Genomic DNA, 23,592 nt, shown 5'->3' with positions numbered 1-23,592 from the left:
TGAACCCAGGTACCCAGAGAATTAGCCCAGACCTCTGGATTACTAGTTTAGTGATTTTACCACCACACCACATTCCATGGTCATAAGGATGCCCAAGTAACAAGGCATTCGAAATGCACGGGGCATCACAAAACTGATGTGGAACGATGCATGGGAAATTGTCTTTTTGGTTGGTCGAATTATATGGTTAGTGTGAGCCCAGGAACTTGCCAGGATAATAATATTCTTTCTTTTAAAAATATTTTATTGGAGGCATTTTCAAATATATACATAACAAATAAGAAAAACAAAAAAACAACTGCAGCAACAGTAAACAGCCAAAACCTCCGTACACCCCCCCCCCCCCCCCCCCCACCCGCAAAAAATCTTGGGAAGTCAGGAGGTGAGTTACTCACTGCAAGATTCCTAGCCTTTGAAATGCCCTGGTAGCCACAGTAGTAATGTGGCTAGTCCAGTTCAGTTTCTGATGGTGATTGTGGGGGATTCAGCAATGGTAATGCCATTGAATGTCATGGGGCGATGGTTATATCCTCTCTTGGAGGAGATGGTCATTGCCTGACACTTGTGTGGCGTGAATGTAAATTGCTTCTTGTCAGTCCAAGCCTGGATAATATCCAGGCCTTGCTGCATGAAAAAGAGGTCAGGGAGTTGCACGACTGGTTAAGGAGAATATCTCAGCTATACTGCGGGAGGACACATCGGAGGGCTCATACAGCGAGGCAATATGGGTAGAGCTTAGGAATAGGTAGGGTGCAGTCACATTGTTGGGATTTTACTATAGGCCTCCCAACAGCAAGCGGGAGATAGTCAAGCAGATATGTAGGCAGATTTTGGCAAGGTGAAAATGTAACAGGGTTGGAGTAGTGGGTGATTTTAACTTCCTCTATATTGACTGGGACTCACAAAGTGCAAGGGATGTGGATTGGGCAGAGGTTGTAAGGAGCATCTAGGAGGGCTTCTTGAAACAGTATGTGGATAATCCAAATAGGGAAGGGGCCATACTGGACCTGGTATTGGGGAATAAGCCCGGCCAAGTGGTCGATGTTTCAGTAGGGGAGCACAATTCAGTTAGCTTTAAGGCACTGATGAATAAAGATAAGTGTAGTCCTCAGGGGAAGGTGCTAAATTGGGGGAAGGCTAATTATGACAATATTAGGCAGGAACTGAAGAATATAGACTGGGGGCAGATGTTTGAGGGCAAATCAACATCTGACATCTTTCAAGTGCAAGTTGGTAAGAATTCAGGACCGGCACGTTCCTGTAAGGATGAAGGACAAATATGGCAGGTTTCGGGAACCTTGGATAACGAGAGATATTGTGAGTCTAGTCAAAAAGAAAAAGGAAGCATTTGGCAAAGCTAGGAGGCTTGGAACACATGAAGAAAGTGTGGAATATAAGGAAAGTAGAAAGAAACTTAAGCAAGGAATCAGGAGGGCTAAAATGCATCAAGAAAAATTATTGGCCAGCAGGATTTCGGAAAATCCCAAGGCTTTTTATACATGTGTAAAGAGCAAGAGGTTAGCCAGGGAGAGGGTTGGCCGAGTCATGAACAAGGGAGGGAATCTATGCATGGAACCAAAGGAAATGGGCAAGGTATTAAATGAGTATTTTGCATCAGTATTCACCAAAGAGAAGGACTTTGTGGATGATATGTCCGGGAAAGGGTGTGTAGATAGTTTGGGTCATGTTGAGATCAAAAATACTGAGAGAGGCAAGGGAGGAAATTGCTGGGGACTTGAGAGAAATCTTTGTGTCCTCACTGGCCACAGGGGAGGTCCCAGAGGATTGGAGAATAGCCAATGTTCTTCCTTTGTTTAAGAAGGATAGCAAGAATAATCCAGGTAATTACAGGCCGATGAGTCTTACGTCAATGGTCGGGAAATTATAGGAGAGGATTCTTCAAGACAGGATTGACTTGGAAATAAGTGGATGTATTAGCGAGAGGCAACATAGTTTTGAGAAAGGGAGATCGTGTCTCACTAACTTGATCGAGTTTTTCGAGGAAGTGATGAAGATGATTGATGAGGGTAGGGCAGTGGATGTTGTCTACATGGACTTCAGTCAGGCAGTTGACAAGGCAGACTGGAACAGAAGGTGAAGTCGCACGGGATCAGAGATGAGCTGGCAAGATGGATACAGAACTGGCTCAGCCATAGAAGACAGAGGGTAGTAGTGAAAGCGTGCATTTCTGATGGAGGGCTGTGACTAGTGGCGTTCCTCAGGGATCAGGACTGGGACCATTACTGTTTGGAAAATATATAAATGATTTTGAGGAAAATGTAACTGGTTCGATTCGTAAATTTGCGGACGACGAAAAGGTTGGTGGAATTGCGATTAGCGATGAAGACCGTCAGATGATATGGCAGAATATAGATCGGTTGGAGACTTGGGCAGATGGAGTTAATCCGGTCAAATGTGATGTAATGCATTTGGGACGCGGGGTAGCACGGTGGCACAGTGGTTAGCATTGCTGCCTACGGCACTGAGGACCCGGATTCGAATCCCGGCCCTGGGTCACTCTCCGTGAGGAGTTTGCACATTCTCCCCGTGTCTGCGTGGGTTTCACCCCCACAACCCAAAGATGTGTAGGATAGGTGGATTGGCCACGCTAAATTGCCCCTTAATTGGAATAAATAATTGGGTACTCTAAATTTAAAAAAAAATAAAAAATACATTTTTAAAAAGAAGGCAGACGCATGCTTACCTTCATCAGCCGGGGCATTGAGTTTAAAAATTGGCAAGTCATGTTGCAGCTTTATAGAACCTTAGTTAGGCCGCACTTGGAATATAGGCCATGATTTTCCAAAATCCCGACCAAGTGTTGACGCCGGCGTAAACACCGGAGTGGTGCACGCCTCCTGGCCCAGCGATTCAGCGGCCCTCAGGGAGCCAGCACAGCGCCGGAGTGCTGTGCGCTGCTCTGGTGCCGAAAGGCGGCCCTGCAATGCCAGCGCGGGTCCGCGCATGCGCGCGATGGCCATCTCCGCTCCGGCGCATGCGCGTGGTGGCTGTTCTTGCACTGGCGCCGGGCAACATGGCGGAGACCTACACAGGCCCGCCTGGAAGGAGGTAGGCCCCCTCCAGATCGCGGGTGCCCTCCGATCGGTAGCCTCCAATCGCGGGCCTAGACGCCGTGGAGGGCCCCCTCCCCCCGGAGTCTGATCCCCGGCAACCCCCCCCCCCCCCCCCCCCCAACCAGGACGGCCACAGGTCCGAGCTCGCGCCAGCAGGACTCAGCAGAACGTGGCGGGAATTTGGCCGGTCGACAGCGGAGAATCACTGCGGGGGCATCTTTCAACGGCCCCCGACCAGTGCCGTGTCGACCGCACGGGCACAATTGCCGCCGATTCTCCGGTCACCCGGCCATAGTGTTCAATTCTGGCCACCACACTACATTGGTGAGGGTATAGAAAAGATTTACCAGGATGTTCCTTGGTATGGAGGGCATTAGTTATGAGGAGAGGTTAGCGAAACTTGATTTCTCACTGGAACAACGGAGGTTGAGGGGCGACCTGATAGAGGTCTTCAAAATTATGAGGGTATGGATAGAGTGGATAGTCAGAAGCTTTATCCCAGGTGGAAGAGTCAATTACTCGGGGACATAGGTTTTAATTGCAAGAAGCTAAGTTTAAAGGAGATGTACGAGACAAGTTTTTTACACAGAGGGTAGTGGGTGCCTGTAACTCACTGCCTGGGGAGGTAGTGGAAGTAGATACGATAGTGACTTTCAAGGTGAGTCTTGACAAATACATAAATGGGATGGGAATATAGGGATATGGTCCCCGGAAGGGTAGGGGGTTTAAGTTCAGACGGGCAGCATGGTCGGTGCAGGCTTAGAGGACTGAAGGGCATGTTCCTGCGCTGTAATTTTCTTTGTTCTTTAGCAAAGCGCTACGTGACATCTGGTGGTTGTGACAGGTGCTATATAAATTCAACACCTTTTTTTGCTGTTTGTAGGAGCTATCTGTGTGCTAATTGGTTGCTGCCTTTACTACATTACGACAGCGATAAACAAAACTTCAAAGCTAGTCACTGAAGCATTGTCACTGAAGCACTTTGGCATGTTTGGAGGTTGTGGAAGATGCTGAGGAATAGCCAGTTGTTTCCTTTGTCTTTCCTGTACTTACGTATCAGCCAAAGACAGAGAACAGGTTAAATGTTCCTGTCTTCACCTGAGGAAATGTGCAAACAAAAGTGGAAGAGAACATCTCCAAAATGTAAAGACTAATTAAGCGAAAGGTTAAAAACATTTTGTGGAAGAATATACATTTGACAGCCGACGATTTCACAATCACAGGTGTGCATTTGCAATACAAACAAAGGCCATAGTTTAATAGTCTTTCTCTGATGTGTGTTTATTAATTTGCATTTCAACAGCTGTTCTTAAAATAGTGTCCAAATAGAGGATCGCAAATGGTCAGGTAAACGATGGGATTAACAATTCCACCAGCAAGAGTTGGTTTGCTCACACATGGAAATATTAATCAGGCCCTGCAGTCAATCATCTGCTCTGTTTTCTGCCCTGCTTTTTAAATTACTTCGAGCCAAATCTGTTTTATAATTATGTATTTTTATTTTTATTCGACCATGGAATGCTTCTCATCCCTATACCCAATGTGATTATGTACGATGATTCAGAAATGCCCTCAGTGGAAAGTAACTGGAGGATCCAAGGGTTTGCGAGCTACATAATGCTGCAGCATAGTGCAACACAGCTTTGTGCTAAATTACTGAAGACAACAAAAAGATGTGTTTATGCCAGGTCTTTTCCTCTTTCTAAACATTTTGGACACTGCATGTCATGGAGGTAATTGGCTTGGAAAAGAGAGAGAGGGCTTTGCTTTATGACAAATGGCTATGTCGCCAATTTTATACCTAACTTAATCAGGCTGTGCAAAGGAAAATGCTCCAAAAAATGTTGAAATCAATTCATGAAATTGAAGAGTTGCAGAATGAGGGTGAATGTCCCTCGGAAGTCCTGAAATTTCGGGAAGAATATGAATCATCCGGGTTTCAACTCCATGCAAAACTCTTCTGCTCATACCCCTGCCGAAGTCAAGGGTGTAGTCGTGGGGTCTGGTACAGAAAGGGTTAATGTAGGGCTGAGAACTGTACTGCCCAGACAATGTGACCCAGAGGCAAGATGCATCTGGAGATGGATAGAGCTGCGTAAAGACCAAGATGGTAGTAAGCTCCATTCCTGTACACGCCACTGAAAAGATGTTAATAAACACTTGCAGTTAACATACTCTCATTAACGAAACTTACTTCATGGTGTCCGAAGCAGGATTCTCCATGGTGGCAGCCCAGGATTAGAACCACCATCCCCACAACAATGCTGAGAAACTAAGAAAAAGGACACCTCAACGATTCTGCACTGAACCTAACTCCCAACCGAAGCTACAGACCAGTGTGCTAAAGCTACAAGGAATGCTGGAACCTGGTAGCAGTTGTGCACCATTAACACCAATAAGCAGAGGTGAGCATGTTACTCAACCAGGGGTGCACTGCGTGGATGTTGGGTGGGGAGGGTGGGGGGGGGGGGGGGGGGGGGGGGAGCGGGTCCCTCCAATAGTGCATTCAGGCTGGAGGGGGAGGTTGGGGATCACTTCAGGACCCTTGGAGATCGGGACGCCATTTTTGGCATCACGATTTTTCACTACAATGGGGAGTTTGGGTGAGCAAAACAGGGTTGTGTGCGGCTTGACAGCGCATTCCCGATTCAGGCCTCTTATAAAATGCGAGTCACGTTGAATAGCCATGTATTTCTCGGCACGCTCGCAATGGGGCTATGTTCCTTTTTGGGAGAATCGTGCCCAAACACTTGGGAGGGATGTAGTAGCAAGATGCAAGATGTTCTACATCCTTGGTTAATGTGGAATTGAGTACAGTAGAACCCACACAGTGGTGTAAAAAGGCACATGACCCAGAATCGGGGTCAGTCACGAGATGGATAGGGTTGGATAAAGACTGGAGTCAGCTCCATAGCTGTGCCCTCCACTGTAGATATGTACATCATTATGAGTTGTTGATAAGACTTGTTTTTAACACACTCTCGACTACAAAGCCTACTTCATGGTGTCCAAAGGAGGATTCTCCAAGGTGGCAACATCAGGATTGAAACCCTCGCCCTCACAAGTATGCTGCAAAATTCTAAAAAAGGACACCTTCAACAGATTCTGCACTGAACCGAACTCCCAACCAAAGCAGCAGAGACTCAAAAAACACACCAGGAAAAAAAAGAAAAAGTTCCAGAGGCATCAGAGTGTGGAAGCAAGCAAGAAAAGGTCGAAGATTTCCTCAAGCAGAAGACTCCATTGCATCCTCCTTTGAAGTCTCACTTCAGCAAGCAGAGCTCGCAGTCTGCAAGGGTGAGATAAAAAAAATTAACTTCCAGGTCAGCTGGTCCGAAGAATCGCCTTACAAATCATTCAGTCTGAAGCTCCGTTTGAAAGCAACCGGTCGCAAAGCACAATCCCAGTCTGCTAAACTCAAAATCCCTGGCTCGCAAAACAAACGCATTAGTAATTGATTTTGTCCATTCCAGGTGCATGTAACTGTCCAATAGCAAGCCCCGCAGTTCTTTTCCACGAGTCCCGACTCGTAACACGACACTGCTGAATAAATCAAGTCGGCAGTTAGCCAACTTATACCACCACGGCGCTCCCTTCTTCTTCATGTAGTAACGTGTCACCACCATTTTGAAAAGCCCACCAAAAGCCGACAACCCCATGAAGATCCTTTGTTCAGCGATTACAGGAGTAGACAAGTTGGAAGCCAGTAATCTCTTAAAGCTGTACTCACACTTTTTATAAATCATCAAAAATGCATGAAAATTCCTCACTTCCAGCTCCACTCAGTTTTACCCATGGCCCACAGCGGTCACAGAATTGAAGTCTTTGGAGGAGAAGATTTTTTAGATACAGCACTGATCCAGGAGTGCGATCCAATGGCCACGGTGCACCAGAAAAGCCGCTCGCTGGAGTGCAGCATGGCCGATAAAAGCCGGGGGAACCCGCTGCCGGGATCTACCCGGCTCGCAATGCCTCGTGACATCCAACACCATCTTGCGAGACATTGTGATGTAAATCCCAACCACTGTGCACGGGATGATTTTTGGGAAAATTGGCATTTTAGAGCGAGACAGCTTGGCTCACTCTAATGTGCAGATTCCCAAGGCTTTTGGATTCATCCCCTATGCCTCAGGGAGCGCCGTTCAGCACTAATCCCCACAAATGGGGACCAGACGGAACAGCACTCGTGAGGGTCTCCCAGGGGATCAGAGGCCCCCAACTGCATGACCTTTTGGCAGAGTGGTGCCCTGGCACTGCTGGTGCCACTTGGGTTCCAGCCTGACACTTTCATGTTGGCACTACCAGTTGGCATGGGCACTGCCAGGGTGTGAGGTTGGCACTGCCAAGGTGCCAATCAGGTATTTTTTATGTGCACACGATCGAGCCGGGTGTGCCCTTTGTTGGCGTTGGGGCAAGGGGTTTTTTGTGAGGTGTTGGGGGGGCCAGGACACTCTGATAGTGTTTGGGTTGGGGGCGGGGGGGTCAGGGATCGCTTCAGGGGCCTCGGAAATCGTAATGCCATTTAAAAATGGCAACCCGATCTCTCGCTAAACTGGGGAACTCCGGTAAGCAGAGCACCCCACTGTACAAAACGGGGCTACTTGCGGCCTCGACCGACGTTACGCATTCACTCCCCACATACAACGCAAATCGCAATAAATAGCCATGTGTTTCCCGCACTGTGAGCACTGGGAAAGACGCAGCTTAACACGCTCGCTATGGAACTTTGTTCCCTTTTGGGAGAATTGTGCCCCAGATTTCAGAATATTCTGTAGACCTACAAGCTAGAAACTTACCCAGGGCAAGGCAACCCAGCTACCCAAACTGTCTGAACTACATGATATACACAGGGGCAATTCTGAGGGGGGATCACATTTGAAGGGGCGGAAACCAATCCTCAGTCCACCATATCAAGTCACAAAAAATGCCGAGACCCTGGCAATCCCTGAACAGCCCAGCAGAGCAACCTTGCCAGTGCTGCAGTGCGACACACTCTCACAGGAGAGATCAACAGAACTTTCGCCAACTGAGGGCTAAATTAACACCACACAGCTTGTAAACATTCCAAAAGGTAGAAACAATTATTGAGATTAATCCAAGTGGAGATTGAATCCCTTCACAATCATGTTACTGATTTAATTTGGAGCTGAAGAAAGGCTTACTGTGCTCTTTCTTCAGCTTTTTCTCAAGCTATGGCTCTGTTGTCAGTCCATTTATCTCTGAGTTAGAAGGTTGTCGGTTCAAGTCCCAGTCCAGAGACTTGAAGCCAAAATCTTGGCTGATATTCTGTTGCAATACTGATGGAGTGTGGCAATGTCAAAAGTGCCATCTTTCAAACGAGGCATTAAACAATCAACTCTCTTGGGCATTTGTAAAAGATCCCATGGTACGGTATGAAGAAGAGTATTCTCTGCATTGTCCTGGTTAAGATTTATTTCTAAAACAGTAGCACTCAAAATAGAACAGCTGGCCAATGCAATCTGTGGGAATATGCTATACACCAATTACCTCCCTCCTTTCCTAATTTACAAGAGTCACAGTGCTTTAGAAGTACTTCATAGGCTGTGAGTGCTTTGAGATGTCCTGATGTTGCAAAATGCACTGTGTAGGCACATGTCCTTTATTTCCTGAGCCTCAGGCCTGGGCATAAGTCTAATTTTATCATTGGCAGAAGAGCGAGGCAGCCTCTAATCCACCCTGGTGCAGGGAGACTGCCTTCAGTATGAAAATGACACAGTCCCTGCAATTTTGGGTCTTTTTCTGTAGATGTGGAGGCCACTGGCTCACATTTCAATCAGAGGAGAGGGACTCCTGTAATCGTGGGGCTTTATTTTTCACTGAGTGCTCACTAGACCTGACCTGGGTACATTTGCTGGGATAATGTACAAGGCAGTTTATCCTGCTTTTAACTTGTACTAATGACCTACTTGCTTGCCAGGACAGTGAGGAGGAATACTTAATCACCCTGGAAAGCCCATGAGGGTAGTTAGTGTGAGAAATAGAGTTATTGGAATGTACCCCCTGAGATTAGGGTTAAGAAATACTGTCGGAACAGAATAAAGGGAGCTATAGTTCACATTTAATTCATCAGATTCCTTCGCTGGATATGTTTGGTATTGAAAGAAACAGAATGGAAGCGAGCTGAAGTTAACCCATTCTATTATCTAACAGAGAAGTAACCTTAACAATGCTCCAGCTCTGACATTCTGCAGCTTAGTGATCACAACTTTGCCCAAAGAAACAAGATCACATATTGCAAAATGTATTCTCTGCTGTTATTTGACCTGCTAACCACTCGCACAATGTGTATGTCGTCAGTTTAGCTTTATGCACTGTGCAAATGCAATGGGTGTTTTTGCCTGGTTAAATGATAGCAAGAGGTCAGAGCTTTTACAACTCAGCTTTTTGTCTGATTAGAGAACACAAAAATGTGGATGGCATTCCACGATCCTGCTGTATCTAGCGAAACTTGATCCGGCGAAAAGTAGACCATTGTCATTATCAGTCCACATTTGCGTGGATCACATTTTGTGTAATCAGCCTCTCACTGTTGTGGCCACTTGCTGATTATAGTCTGAAATCACCCCTTTAGTCCTTTGATAAACCACTCAGGATTTGTTTTCTAGAAGATGGATAGCCCGTTATTACCTTTTTACAGAGATTTACATTCTCAGATTTGAAAGAACAGTGCCACCCAGTAAAAGGCATAGAACTTTACCGAAACTGTGGCACTAACATAATTCCAATCACAGTGCAATTGTTGTTGCACATTAAACCACAAGCGTGTGCATGAAGAAACAGGCGTGGCATTAAATATTCAGTCGGCAGTATCATGGACTTTTTTCTAGTGTCTTTTCTGAGTGAGCTGTTCCAGTTTGTGCCTGAATAGCCCTCCCTGTATGAAAGCTATGAATCTTTAAAGCTGTTTGGATTGCAGGCCCCTTCCGTATGCAAGAGTTGGCAAAGAGTCTCCTTCCAGTTTAATGCTTAGGATGGATTTCTTACACTTGTATGAGGAAATAGTAGTTCAGGTTCACAAAGCCACTATCAGCGATTTTCATCAGTCACCAAAGCTGCAGGAATCTGATTTTAAATTCTCTTCTTTCTAGCTGTGAACGGGGCTTGAAGTGTTCTGAACAAACTCCATATATAATAGAAAAAGAACTGGTTGGCTGGCAGATGACTGTTGGCAATAATCCAATCAATTGGGAACATCATTGGACCTTCGTTTTCAGGCAGTTGGCATATTTTATGCTGCCTGCCGCCAGTCTAAGGGTAAAACATAGTGGAACCAAAATATTCCAAGGTTGCAGTCCTGGTGCCTTGCAGCACTTGTTCTGTGGCATGGTCAGTGGAGGCTGGAAGATGCATACTATTAGTGCATTCCTGCATGCCACAGAAACATTTGCTTGGTTAGGCCGGGTGGTGGTGTCGTGTATGGATGGGAGAGGGGAGAATGTGGTGCAAGGGAGGTGGGGTGCAATACCCAAGCCCTCCTTGACCACCTGAGCCTGAGAGTTAATCTGCACTCAGGAAAAAAAGAAACGTCAACTCTTTCTGGCTCCAGGCTCTTTTTCTGGCCTGGACACATCACTGATGAGGTCCATCCTGTCCTCACCACCACCAACATTTAACTTAGCACGCTGGCCACCATTACGATGCTTGATCACATGGAAAGCTGAGGACCAGGAATTCCCAGTTTTGGAATTCTCTGCCCTGACATGTCGTTTTCCTTGGAAGGCAATGATGGATGCTCCAGCTGTTACACAGTATTGAGGAATCTTCCAGACATGGGTCTCCACCCTTATTCTGAGGGCCCTGCCAGTTCTTTTGTTCAAATTACAACAAAATTACCAGTAGAACTGAGGGCAAACATGGAGGGGGTTTTGCATTTATTTTTGGTGTGTGTTTCTGAGGCAAAAATGTGTTTTATTTTCTGCTTCAATGAGCACAAACATTCATCCAGAGATTTCTTTCTCCTGTAAGTAGAACTGGTTCAGTAATGATGTCATTGAATGGTGGAACAGACGAGAGTGGCAAAATGGCTGTCTCTTATTCCCATTTTAATCATTTTTTGAAAAACGCTCAACAAGATGTAAACCAATCCTCCTTGTTTAATTTGATTGCATTGCAGATACCAAGGGTGGCGCGACAATGAAACTGTAGACGTGTGTGTGACTGGAGTGAGTTCTGCAGCAGAGTAACCTGCAACTTCAGGTAAGGCAAAATCAAAATGGCTAATGGGGGGGTGGGGTGGGGGTAGGCCGTGAATGAATAATTATAGTACTGTCTATGCTAATGTCTTTTTTGCATTCAGATATTGTTTTTCACTCAAGTTTCAAAATGAAGTTCAACAAATGTTGAACAAGGCAGCAAGTGGTCTATGCGTGATCTAATGTATTTTGCCAAGGGACCGTTATTCTGCATTTTTGTGTAGAATTTTTAACACAGAAGCCACTCAGCAAGTCAGTTCTAGTCTTTATGCTTCACTTGAGCTTCCCCCCAACCTTACTTTTTCACACCGTATCAATACATCCTTCTACTTCCTTCTCTCCTCATGTGTATATTGAGCTCTCAGTTATATGCATCAATGCTATTCACATTAGCTACTTCAAAGTTTCAAATTTTCCAATCCTTCCATTCATTCATGGGATGTGAGCATTGCTGGCAAGGTCAGTGTTGGTTGTGCAGCCCTAATTGTCCTTGAGAGTGGTGAACAGACTGCGCCATACTCACAGGAAGCACAGGTCATGGAATCAGGGCTGGAGTTTTGTAGCTCAAGTTCAGACTAGCTCCCTCCAAATCTGGTTTTCTGCTCAGCTCATAGATCGCAGAATTAGACCTGCACAGCCTCAGCCCAGGTTTCTGTCCATTTGTATTTTTTCTTTTCCTAATCCCCACAAGTTTTTGTTCCAGCATTCATTCTTTCCTTGAGGTTTCACAAGCAATCATGGGCCCTAGCCCGTCAAGAAAGCGGTGATTCTTCACATGTAAATCTGACGAGTGAATGCAGGTGCACAGTTTAATTTAATTTCCACCTAAATTTAACACCTACGCACTTTTATCAAGGTTGATTGAAGTTGCCAAAGTCAACCACATTAAACCAGAATTCTCCTTATGGGCAAAACATGGGGTGAGATCTTCCAGCCATTTCTGCTGGGGAGATTGTCCTGTCCCACCCACTACGCCCTCCCTGCGGCAGGTTCCCCAGCAGCTGAATGGGTGAGCCATGCAAAATACTACAGACATCCTGCTGGCGACCAGTGGTGAGCCGTCTCTACTGCCAGAAAACACGCTGCGGGGCGGCCATATAATCCTGCCAATAGTCCTGAAAGAGGCTTGATTCTTTAATGTTTGGGAATAATGGGAAATCCTTTTAGAATTCGAAATGGTGGGAATCAGTTGCACTTATTTGAATTCTATTTGACATTATGAGCAGCAAATTTGGACAGATAGGTTCCTATATTTTACATATACCGATTCGCTAAATATTTTGATACAGTGCTTCAAATAAATATAGTGATGTACAGTACAATATATAGCAAAATAGATCCACCTATCCTTGAAAGACTTTTATAAAGGGAAAACCTTGCACCACTGAAACTCTGCTGATTTAATAATGGGAACTGATTTGGTCCATTGGAAGCTTTCTGTTTGGCTGAGATTAGTGTTTATATTGAGTCGATTGGATATAATGTGAGATTCACTATTGCTTGAGCAGCCACAAATGTTGTTCTAGGTGCTGCGTGTAGAGCAATCTTTCTATCTTCATGGTCTTTAGTACAAGGGGTTACTTGATGTACATGAGAAGAATATTTTCCACTCTTGCTTCCATGGTACTGTGGAGTATTATGATACAGCCTTGATGATCTGCCAAGCCAGGCGTAACTTCATCCTTAATACAATGTCACTGTGTGCCTTCTAGCGCCTCTCTATATTTTCCGTTGTCTAGACTTTAAACCTGAGATTACTGCTTTCTGTCAGTTGCTATATTTACCATATTAGTTCTATTTATGTATCAGCCTGCTTAAAATCTTTCTGTGTCGCAGAACTCAATTTAGCTGAAAGCAGCTAATTTACAGTGAGGCTTCTGTCAACCAGATCAGGATATATCTGATAAATAAAGGTGGAAACTATACCCAGGGAAGTTTCAATCAAAGATTGCAGCAAGGCACAAAAATAAAATGCAGAACAGGGAAAACACAATAAACATAACACTGCCAACTAGCTAGTATTTCATCAGTAAGTGATTGGCCATTAGCTGTTTAAATACTGATTAGGACAATGATGGTCTGGTGCCAGTGGGCATCAAGTTTGACAAGTTGGCTTGTTGAATAGTATTTGATGCCAGTGGGTATCAAGTACATAGTTGGCAGAATTATTGCTTGACAGTAGTGGGTTCTAAGCATCAGTTGATTGTGTGGAAAATTGCAAAAGCAACATGCACAGAAATTTAGAGATACTAAAGAAAAAAAATAATGTCACTTCAACATCTGCTGAACACAAGAGGGTTTATAATTGTTTAAAGAATTGAGTGAAGCTGCTGGAAATCAGATTCTGAAAATATTCAACAAACAGATATTAGGAGGACAGATCAGGAGCAACAGTTAAGGTATGAAAGCAGAAATTAGACAATAGAAATAAACAATGAGCCTCTCTCAACATAGTCACAGGAGCAGAAAACCCGGCATCTACAAAACTAGAATTAGTTACTGCAACAGAAGGAATATATGCTTCCTTTTGGCACTTCTGTTGACATCCCAAAAGTCTAATTGACTATGCTCTTCCTCCTTCTCTGGTACATTCACTTAACTTCCCTCTGGTGCTTCTTATTTCCACCGTTTGCAGACCTTGCCCCAAACCCCTGCTCCGTCCATCCTTTTCACATGTTCCACTGTCCAAAATTACTTTTCTCACCAGTTCCCAGCCTTCATCCAGTGCTCAACATTAAAGGGATTTAAGTGCACTTACTGCAATTTAGTGTAATCCAAAATTTGCACTGAAGCCAAAAATAATTTGGGGAACAATCGAAGGTGATAAAGTGGGTAACAGGAGATTGAGTTGTATTCCCTAAGCCTTTTCCTCCAAAATGCTACTACTGCTGAAACCTGGCATCAGAATTGCCAGACAATGCACTTCTTCAAGACCCATCTCTCCAGTTCTTGTAGACTTTGGAACCCCTCTCAGTTCTTCCTCACTCAGGACCCCCTTTCACTCAAATCACGTGATCCCCTGTTTTGCTTCCAGAAATCCATAACCCCTCTCCCACCACTGTCAAATTCCAGGATGCGTCTTAGATTATTCTTCCCACCTTGCAGTTTCCTCCAGTACTCACATCTTTGACACCAACCATCTCCCCTGTCATGCTCCCATTCTCCAGAAAAATTCTCTTGACTGTTTTCACACCTATAGAGAAAGAGGTTGTGGCATGGTTAGCATACTCCCTCACCCTTCTCATACACAAAACTCCCTTTCAGTTCCTGTGATTCTTTGTAATTTTGCATGTTTAAGAATCCACTACTACGGGCGGGATTTTCCAGCCCTTCTTACTGGTGGGATCTTCTGGACCTGCTGATGGTGACCCCCCCCTCCCCCGTGGCGGGTTCCCCGGTGGCAGGACGGGCAAGCCATGCAAGATGCCATCGACATCGGCGACACCGGAAAATCCCGGCAGCGGCCGTGGACAAGACTCTTCCGCTGCCGGAAAGCCTGCCAGGGGGAGGGGCTGGAAAATTCCATCTGGAGCGTCTATCAATCTGTGCCATCCACATGTCGCCAATCATCACACACAATCATTCAGACTTTTCCTATGGCTTCTTCATCTCTAAACCCTACATTACTCAGCCGTTGAACATCACAAATGCAAATCTTGACAAGATCCAAATTCCCTTCCTCAATTCTAACAAGTCACAATCACCCAACCAGACAATCAAATCACTGACAATTGTGGTTTTCAAAGGGGATTGGAAAAATTTCTGAAGGGAAAATAACTGCAGGGTTACGGGCAGAGTTGCGCTCACAGAGAGCTGGCATGAATTCATTGGGCTGAATGGTCCCCTGGGCTGTAACCATTCTATGATTCGATACTTCTGATTTATAAATCCAAGAACTAGATTTGGAGAGTGATGCATGATCAATTGCACAAAGACTCAGATTGGGTACAACTGTAGCTTTATTGCAGTCAGATGTGTGGCCTCCTACTACAGCTGGCGAAATGACAGATCAATGGAGGACACACATATTTATACAGCTCCTAGTGGGCAGAGCCAGCCGGCAGGGGCTACCGGCGAACCTGTAGTACAGGTCCTACCTTACATCCCCTAATACAGGTGTACACAGTGGTTCACCACAGAGAGGGAAGCACCACAAATATTATTTAAGTTTCAACAAAGAAATTAAGCTTGACCTGGGAATTAGAGAGCAGATTGGTAACCGGAAAACAATACTCAAGATTATTGTATGGGATGCCTCTATATTTCATCAGTGAAACTCAAAAGGATATACTTAATAGTTAGCGTGCATTTAGCAATAACAGACCACGCTTCACCAATCCACTGGAATTCTTTGGGGGGCTAACTAAATTGTTTTTTGAGAGAAATTTAGTAGAAGTAGTCTAATTGGATATTCAGGAGGCTTGATTAAATTCCATTTCAGAGTCTTGGAAAACAGATGAAGACTGCTACAATTAATTGAAAATGGGTTAATAATACTAAACGTGGGTTTAGTTTCAGAAGCAAGGTGATCCATTGAAAATTGGTTGAGGGAAGTGATCAGCAGAAGCTTACAGTAATCTAGCTCCTGCTTTAATGATATTCATTTTCAACACAGATCATGGGAAGAGTTGTTGGCCGTTCGGCCACTTAGACTAGCTCTGTCATCCAATTAGATCACCTGAGGAAGGAGCAGTGCTCCGAAAGCTGGTGTTTGAAACAAACATGTTGGACGTTAACCTGGTATTGTAAGACTTCTTACGGTGCTCACCCCAGTCCAATGCCGGCATCTCCACATCAACTCCATTTAACCACCTTATTCTCCAACTCCATCAATACACTTACCAAACAAAAATGTATTATTTTCATGACTTTTTTGAACATCCACATCCTTTTTAAGGAAAGAATTCCAGATGTCAGTTACCCCTCTGTGTGGGAAATTGTGTATCTTGGTTTCAATGCTTAATAGCCCAGCACTAATTTTAAGAATATGTCCCCTCATTCTTGATGGAGGGTGCCACTTTTTATATCCTGAAATTGACTGGAACAAAGCTACATGATCAAATGATCTAAGAGAGATTTTGAGATTTCCATGGAATCTGAGCTAACAAATTAATTTCGGATGAGTGGAGAGGAACACCTCTGGGCAGCGGGCTGAGTTTTGAAAAAATCCAGAAGAGACGTGATAGGAAAACTGTAAGTTCATTGGCTGGTAATATAACTGTTAATTTGCATTACCTATTCTAAATTTGCTTCAGATTAAAGGTAAAAAGAAATATTCTACAGATTAGAATGTTGAAAAACCATTGGTATTTTTTTTAAAAACTAAAACTAATTAAATAAAATAGAGATGCAGGGCCAGGAGATGTGTTGTACCTGCATGGCGTGGGAGCTGGTGGACCCCACTGTGGTTCCTAGCAAACACATCTGTGGAAAGTGTTGGTTGATCGAGGAACTTCGGCTCAGATTTGATGGGCTGGAGGCTGAGCTTCGTACGCTGCCACACATCAGGGAGGGGGAGGCTTCCGGTTGCTCCGGTTTCCTCCCACAGTCCAAATGTGTGCAGGTTAGGTGGACTGTCCATGCTAAATTTCCCCTTAGTGTCAAAGGTAAGATGGGGTTTGTGGCGATCGGGTAGGGAAGTGGGTAAAGGTAGGGATGCTCTTTCGGAGGGTCAATGCAGACTTGATGGGCTGAATGGCCTCCTTCTGCACTATCGGGATTCTATGATTCTATCATAAAGTGCTTTTGGCTGTTGAATTACCAGAGGCCTATATAGGCAACATAGATATCCATCAATTCCTCACATCCTGCATTGTGATTTTAGAAGATGTCTCCCTTCCAAAGTTACATTCTTTAATACGTAGAAGTTGGCACCATGAAGAAAAATGGTTGCGTTGCAACCAGTTGGTGATTTCCATTATGCAAGTGGCTCTTCTGTCCCAACAGAGAGACAGTATTGCACTAGTGAATTAACATTACACAAACTAGAATTGTAGTACATGCAAATAATATGATAAAATACATTGTGGTACTCAGGGCAGTAGTTTTATATAGATTAAAGGTTAGAACTAACGCTGGTAATTAACTATTACAATTTATTCATCTATTTACTTCAAGGTATGTGAACAGTGCCTTTCTTCAATTTATGCATTTATTTTGTCCTACTGCAAGTGTCTTAGAGTAAAGATGCTTGCTGTCTACTCCTAATTAAAGACTTCACACTGTATGTCGGCTTTTAATTAAAACCTTGAGTCTGGTGTGAGATCAGTTTTTTTTTAAAATACAGCTTGTTTTTCCAGGCTTGTAAATCTCTGGGTGCCAGTTGAGAGACTTCAGGTTTAAGCAGCTTTGGACAAAATAAATAATTTTTTAAAAAATGAATGAACGAAAAAAAAAAATGTGGAATGGCGAAGCGACTGCTTAAACGACTCATTAAATTGATTACTCATCCAACTCTGGTCAGTCAGTGGTTCATGAATTGACTAATTGCTCTTCTGTTATATTTATACAGCATTGATTTATAAGTAGAGCACTTAGCTGTTGACCGAAGTACAACACCACAATTGTTAATGTGCCTCATTCCTTTTCTGCCATTTCTGAGTTTACCTTCAGCCTTCCCGTATCTCTGGGGTTTCCTGTATTTGCAGGGAAAGCATTTCCTAATTGGTCTGAAGAAAGTAAACAGTAACACCGATAAATCAACTCAGATTTTGCTCCTCTCTGTTTTGGATCTATTTCCCAAATCATCATTGCATACTTTCCAAGCATAGAGTGACCGAACAGTTGTAAATCGATTACAGGCTCTTTTGAATGTATTTTCAGCAGTGGGTTTTGTTACAGTTTAGACTTCAAATCATCATTCAATGACCTGACAACAGTTTCTATACTTGGACAATTCACCTACAATCTGAAAGCGAATCACACAAGTGGGAAATCCAAATTCAGTGGGACCATTTGAAATTAGTGCTAAGTTCAAACAGGCCCCATTTTTGCAATTCCAGGCGTCTTAACCAGCAATGTGAGAGTCAAAGATTTATGGAGCAGAAGTATAGGTTTGTGAAGGGTAGGTAAGGTTTGTTTCAGGAGCATGATCTGAAGTTTTAAAGAACCAAGCCCATTGAACAAGAAAAACAGACAAAAGTTGTCAGTTACAGTTAAAACAAAATCTGCTGGACTGCTTTGATTGTCAGGCTAACTGCTGTGGGTTAGAAAAAAAAAACATTACCATCCGTTCCTGAAGTATCAATGGAGTTCCTTGTGGACATTTCCCAAGGATTTATGTCATACTGAATGCTTAGTTGAGTATCAAAAACTCATTTACTCGATTAACAGTTTAAAGAGGCCATTAAAGGATCAGCTGTTCTTGATGTGGTCACTGTACAAACTTTGTTTGATAACAGATTGAGCACTTGAGTAGATTTAAATTCATTGAATGGGTTCCATGAATGGGTGTTTTTTTTACTGTACCAATAATGTATAGTGAGAGCTCTAGTAGATTGTTAGAGGTTTGACTTTTTTGAATTTCCACATGGCTCTGAGACCTGTCCATATTGGATACGGGTGAGTGGCTATAGGAAGTGTTATGGGAGTATAAGGTGGCATGGAGGGGGCATGGATAGAGGGTTTTAAGTGGGCATGGGGACACAAGCTGGCATGGAAGAGGGCATAAAATGTGGGTGGGAGGTTAGGAGATGTGAAGGATGAAGGCTAGAGGGCTTAGCTTTTAAAAACACCGATGAACCTTCTAACCAGCCCACTTTGGCACTCACTCAGCCCCATGGGCACCTACAGTCTGCTTCTGGGGTTCGCTGGCTTGACTTAATCCCACTCCCACCTCTTTAGAGTAAACATTTGGTGTAATATCCCTTCAAACCAGGGCAGGTCTGCCGAGTCGGGAAGTTGCCTGATTTGAGTCATTTGCCTCGGTAGCAAAGATCTGACCCTAAGAAGAAAGGTGCTTTTTTTTTGGTATAATGGTAAATTTGGTAAAATATAAATGATAATGTAAATTGTCCTGAAAACCTGGATATATTGCTGCACAATGTACATTATCACTTCACATGCAGGCGAACAAATTAATTTCCTACTTTCTTTAAAGAGTGACCTTTGCAAATTACCTTCTAAACAAAACACCCTTTTCTGCTTTTAACTGGGTTTATACTTGTATTAAAATTGGAGAAAAAATTAGTATATCAAAACTATGGATATGCTAATATTTTCACAATGTGACCTCAAAGTCTTGGTATTAAATACATCGGATTAAAATTACAAATTCTGAGCATTTCTATCTCAAATTAAAGACTGGTGCGTTCTTCAATTTTCATTTAAAAATTGGCCAAGTAAAAATTAAAAGTTGCAGCATGGTGTGATAGTGGTTAGCACTAATATCTCATTGTGCCAGGGACCCAATTCCAACCTAGGTAACTGTGTGGAGTTTGCACATTCTCCCCATGTCTGTGTGGGTTTTTTCCGGGCACTCCAGTTTCCTCCCACAGTCCAAAGAGATGCAGGTTAGGTGGATTGGCCATGCCAAATTGTCCCTTAATGTCCAAAATGCTGAGTAGGTTTATAGGGATAGGGTGAAGGAGTGGGCCTGGGTAGAGTGCTCTTTCAGAGGTTCAGTGTAGACTTGATGGGCTGAATGGCCTCCTTCTGTATTGTAGTGATTCTATGATTTTATATTGGCAAATGGCCGAGCTCTTTATTTCTATTAGTTTTGTATAATGTTGGCTTCATGCTGATTTTATGTTGGACAATGAACTCCTCCTTCCATTTAATTTGTTTCTTCCAATGAAGGTTTGTGTTTAAACAAACATGTCTTGCACCACTGGGAATGCCTTACAGCTGAGAAACTGTTAAGTTCAGAACATTGGTGTATAGGTTCATGGTGATTTATTTCCTTTCCCTCTTGAGGAATGGTGTAGCACTCGGATTTCACTGTAGCCCAGCCAAGCAACGTCGGCGTTCTTCTCCCAAGTGTTTGCCTTTAGAAAGTGCAGAGTTTCCATTGAAGCAAAGCAAACAATCTCTATTTGCCCAGCAAAGCAAACAAACTTTCTTGATAGAGTCTATTTAAAAACGAGTGTCTACGAGCGAAGGTAAAGCAGTCACCCGATAAAAGTTGAATGCTTTTGCAGCAAAACGTAGTGGGTAGCTGCATGCAAACTATTTGCGTAAAATCAGTCTCAGTCATTTCCAGTGCTATACGCAGCCAAACAAATGCTCAGCATGCTAACTAGAAAGACAAACACAGACATAACACCTCTACATCCAAATCAAGAAAAGGCAGAAGAGAAACAACGCTTTATTTGCCAGAAGTAAATCAGCAGGGTTCTGTCTTGCTTTAGATAAGTGTTGTACTCCTTTGTGACCTGTTTAATGTTAATTAAATTGGCACTGTTGCCCAGATTCTTAAGAGTGAATCAAAATATTTTTTCTCTACAGTTTTTGTTCTCTGCCAGTTACCAGTCTATTCTCACTCTGCACAAAATTATTTGAAAAACATCTGGACCAAAATTATATCACTGAAGTTAATGAAGGTTAGGACAGCTCCATAAAGCATACATAAAGCTCAACAGGATGCTGAACCCTTCTTCCATCGTCTCAGTCCCTGTGCTCACTTCTTCGGGCCTCCCCCTCCATTCAACGGAGCCTTTCACCTGCTTCCAGAATTTTGCCTCTAACTGGACACCACCATCTGACCTCCTACCTATTCTCGATCTTTTCATTGGCCGTCTCAATTCCTCTGCTCCTGTCACCCGCTCCAACCTGTCTCCCTCTGAACTTGCTGCTCTTCATTCTCTTAGATCCAACTCTAACCCTGTGATCAAACCTGCTGACATGGGTGGTGGCGTTGTGTCTGGCATACTGTCCTCTACCTTGCAAAGGCTGAGCACTAACTCACAGACACTTCCTCTTACCTTCCTCTACCATGACCCTACCACAGACTATCAAGCCATTGTTTCCAGCAATGTCACTGACCTCATCGCATCTAGAGATCTTCACACGACAGCTTCCAATCTCATAGTTCCCCAATCTGGCACCGCTTGCTTCGATCTCCTTCCCAAAATCCACAAACAGGACTGTCCTGCTGGACCCGCTATATCAGCCCGTCCCTGCCCCTCGGAACCACCACTCTCCTCTGCCCAGCTGTTCTGTCTCTCAACAATTTGTCCTTTAACTTGTCTCACTTCACATGGGTACCCACATGGGCCCCAGCTATTCCTGTCTTTCTGTGGGTTATGTGGAATATTCCTTGATCCAGTCCGACTCAGGTCCACTCCTGCAAACCTTTTTCTGTTACATTTATGTCTGTATCAGTGCCACTTCATACTCATGTCTAGGCTTTGAAAAGTTTCACCCCTTTGTCACTTTCACATGATCCACCTTTGACATTTCTCTTACTTTGCCGCTCCATCTCCATTTCCAGTGACAGACTGGCCACCAATATGCATTATAGCCTACTGTAATGACCTCCAATTAAAATTATTGGCTGGCCAATTGGAGTATGAGCTCCCTCAATGATAGCTCATTGAGGGGGCCCATCTCAGCACCTGTGTAGGCTTTGTGAGCAGTCTTAGGTTGACTGGAATGCTAGGAGCACTGTTTGGAGCTCCTCTTGTATCTAGTTATTGGCAATAAATATTGGTGTGGTGACGGGACTCCTGCCTCCTGTGGATTATTATAGTGGCGACGAGGTAAACAAAGAAGTTTGCGGAGACCAGCTGCCGCACTCGGAGGGTAAGCCTTGCTTTTTCAAAAATGCCGTTTTGGGAGGTTAGATGCATTCGACCTGACTATTGAGAACTGGTCCCAGTATGTGGAGAGAATGTGTTACTTCTTCTGGGCCAATGATATAATTACGGACGAAAGGAGACGGGTTATCCTGCTGTCGGCGTGAGGACCCTCAGCTTTCGCCATTATACGTAGTCTAACTTATCCCGATGCGCCGGACACAAATTCTTTCCAAGAATTAATGGAATTGGTGAAAGAGCACTACGACCTAAAACCACCCCTCATTTTGCGTAGGTACAGATTCAACACAGCGAAGCGGGAAGACAGGGAGTCAGTCACGAATTTCTTGACCCGCCTGAGAAGGCTGGTGGAAAAATGTGAGTTTGGCCCAATGCTAAATGAAATGCTTCGGGACCGGTTAGTGTGTGGCATAAACGACCTCACAATACAGAAGCGCCTGTTGGCGGAAACGCAGCTAGACTGCAGGCAGGCATTACAGCTCGCACTTTCCCGAGAAAAGGCAGCAAGTGGGGCGCAGGAACTACAGAGCATGCCAATGGAGGTAGATACCTGTGAGAGGGACTACCACAACGGGTCCAGCTACCAGATAGCCGCTCTCAGGAAAAGCCTGAGGAATAGAGGGCCAAAGGAAAAGCCCAGAGCTGCCCCCGTCTGCTAGGACTAACTGGAGACAGAGGGAAGTACCGGCTGAGGCTCCCCCAACAGAGAAGGACCGTTTTTGGCACCAGACAGAGTGGGGTAACAGCGACAGAAACCCTAGAAGGAGGTGGCAAAAGAGGAATAGCAGGTAGGGACGCAGGGAAATATACAACCTAGACACCCCATCCTCCTCCGAAGGGGAACAATTATATAATATTGCGATGAAGAAAGCAGAACCTATTAAGATTACCCCACGGGTGAACGGTCGGCCGACAATAGTGGAAATAGACACAGGGGCGGCCGTATCAGTAATGGGAGTGGCAGCATTTTAAAAAATCAAAGATGGACTCCAGCCACTAACCCTAACAAAAACATTGACGAAACTTAAAACCTACACGGGGGAACCCCTGGAAGTTCTAGGCACGACTCATGTACCCGTGGAATATGAGAAACAATTGCTCAGATTACCGTTGACGATAGTAGAGGGCTCCGGACCGAGCTTAATTGGACGGAACTGGGTGAAAGACCTAAAATTAGATTGGATGAAAATCTTCCAGAGTGGAAGCGGGCAGTTGAGTGGAGTACTCCAAAAATACCCGGAGGTCTTCCAGGAAGGTTTGGGGGAAATCATAGGCGCCAAAGCAACTTTGCACATGGACCCAGAAGCCCTTCCAAAATTTTGTAAGGCCAGGGCGGCACCTTTCGCATTAAGGAAGAAAGTAGAGGTCAAAATAGAAAGGTTACGGCGCGACGGCATTATCAGACCAGTACAGTTGTCGGAATGGGCAGCACCGGTGGTACCAATTTTGAAGCCAGACGGCTCGATACGTCTCTGTGGAGATTTCAAACAGACGGTAAACAAATACGCACTGCTGGACAAATACCCGATCCTGAAAATAGACGACCTATAT

General features: G+C 44.3%; 1 protein-coding gene across 18 annotated transcripts in view; it reads left to right on the top strand.

Moving 5' to 3' along the window:
- Positions 1 to 23,592, top strand: part of LOC119965371 (teneurin-2-like) — a 3,273,255-nt gene that overhangs the window by 2,054,067 nt on the left and 1,195,596 nt on the right. For all 18 annotated transcript variants that reach the window (XM_038796070.1, XM_038796068.1, XM_038796065.1 and 15 more), the window contains one exon: positions 11,209 to 11,291. The gene's annotated coding sequence lies outside the window, so the exon portion shown is untranslated. The remainder of the gene's footprint in view (positions 1 to 11,208; positions 11,292 to 23,592) is intronic.

The sequence above is a fragment of the Scyliorhinus canicula genome, chromosome 4 (genome assembly GCF_902713615.1).
Source record: "Scyliorhinus canicula chromosome 4, sScyCan1.1, whole genome shotgun sequence".
NCBI lineage: Eukaryota > Metazoa > Chordata > Chondrichthyes > Carcharhiniformes > Scyliorhinidae > Scyliorhinus > Scyliorhinus canicula.
The sequence above is the reverse complement of the archived record's forward strand: the minus strand, read 5'-3'. Positions and strand labels throughout refer to the sequence as shown.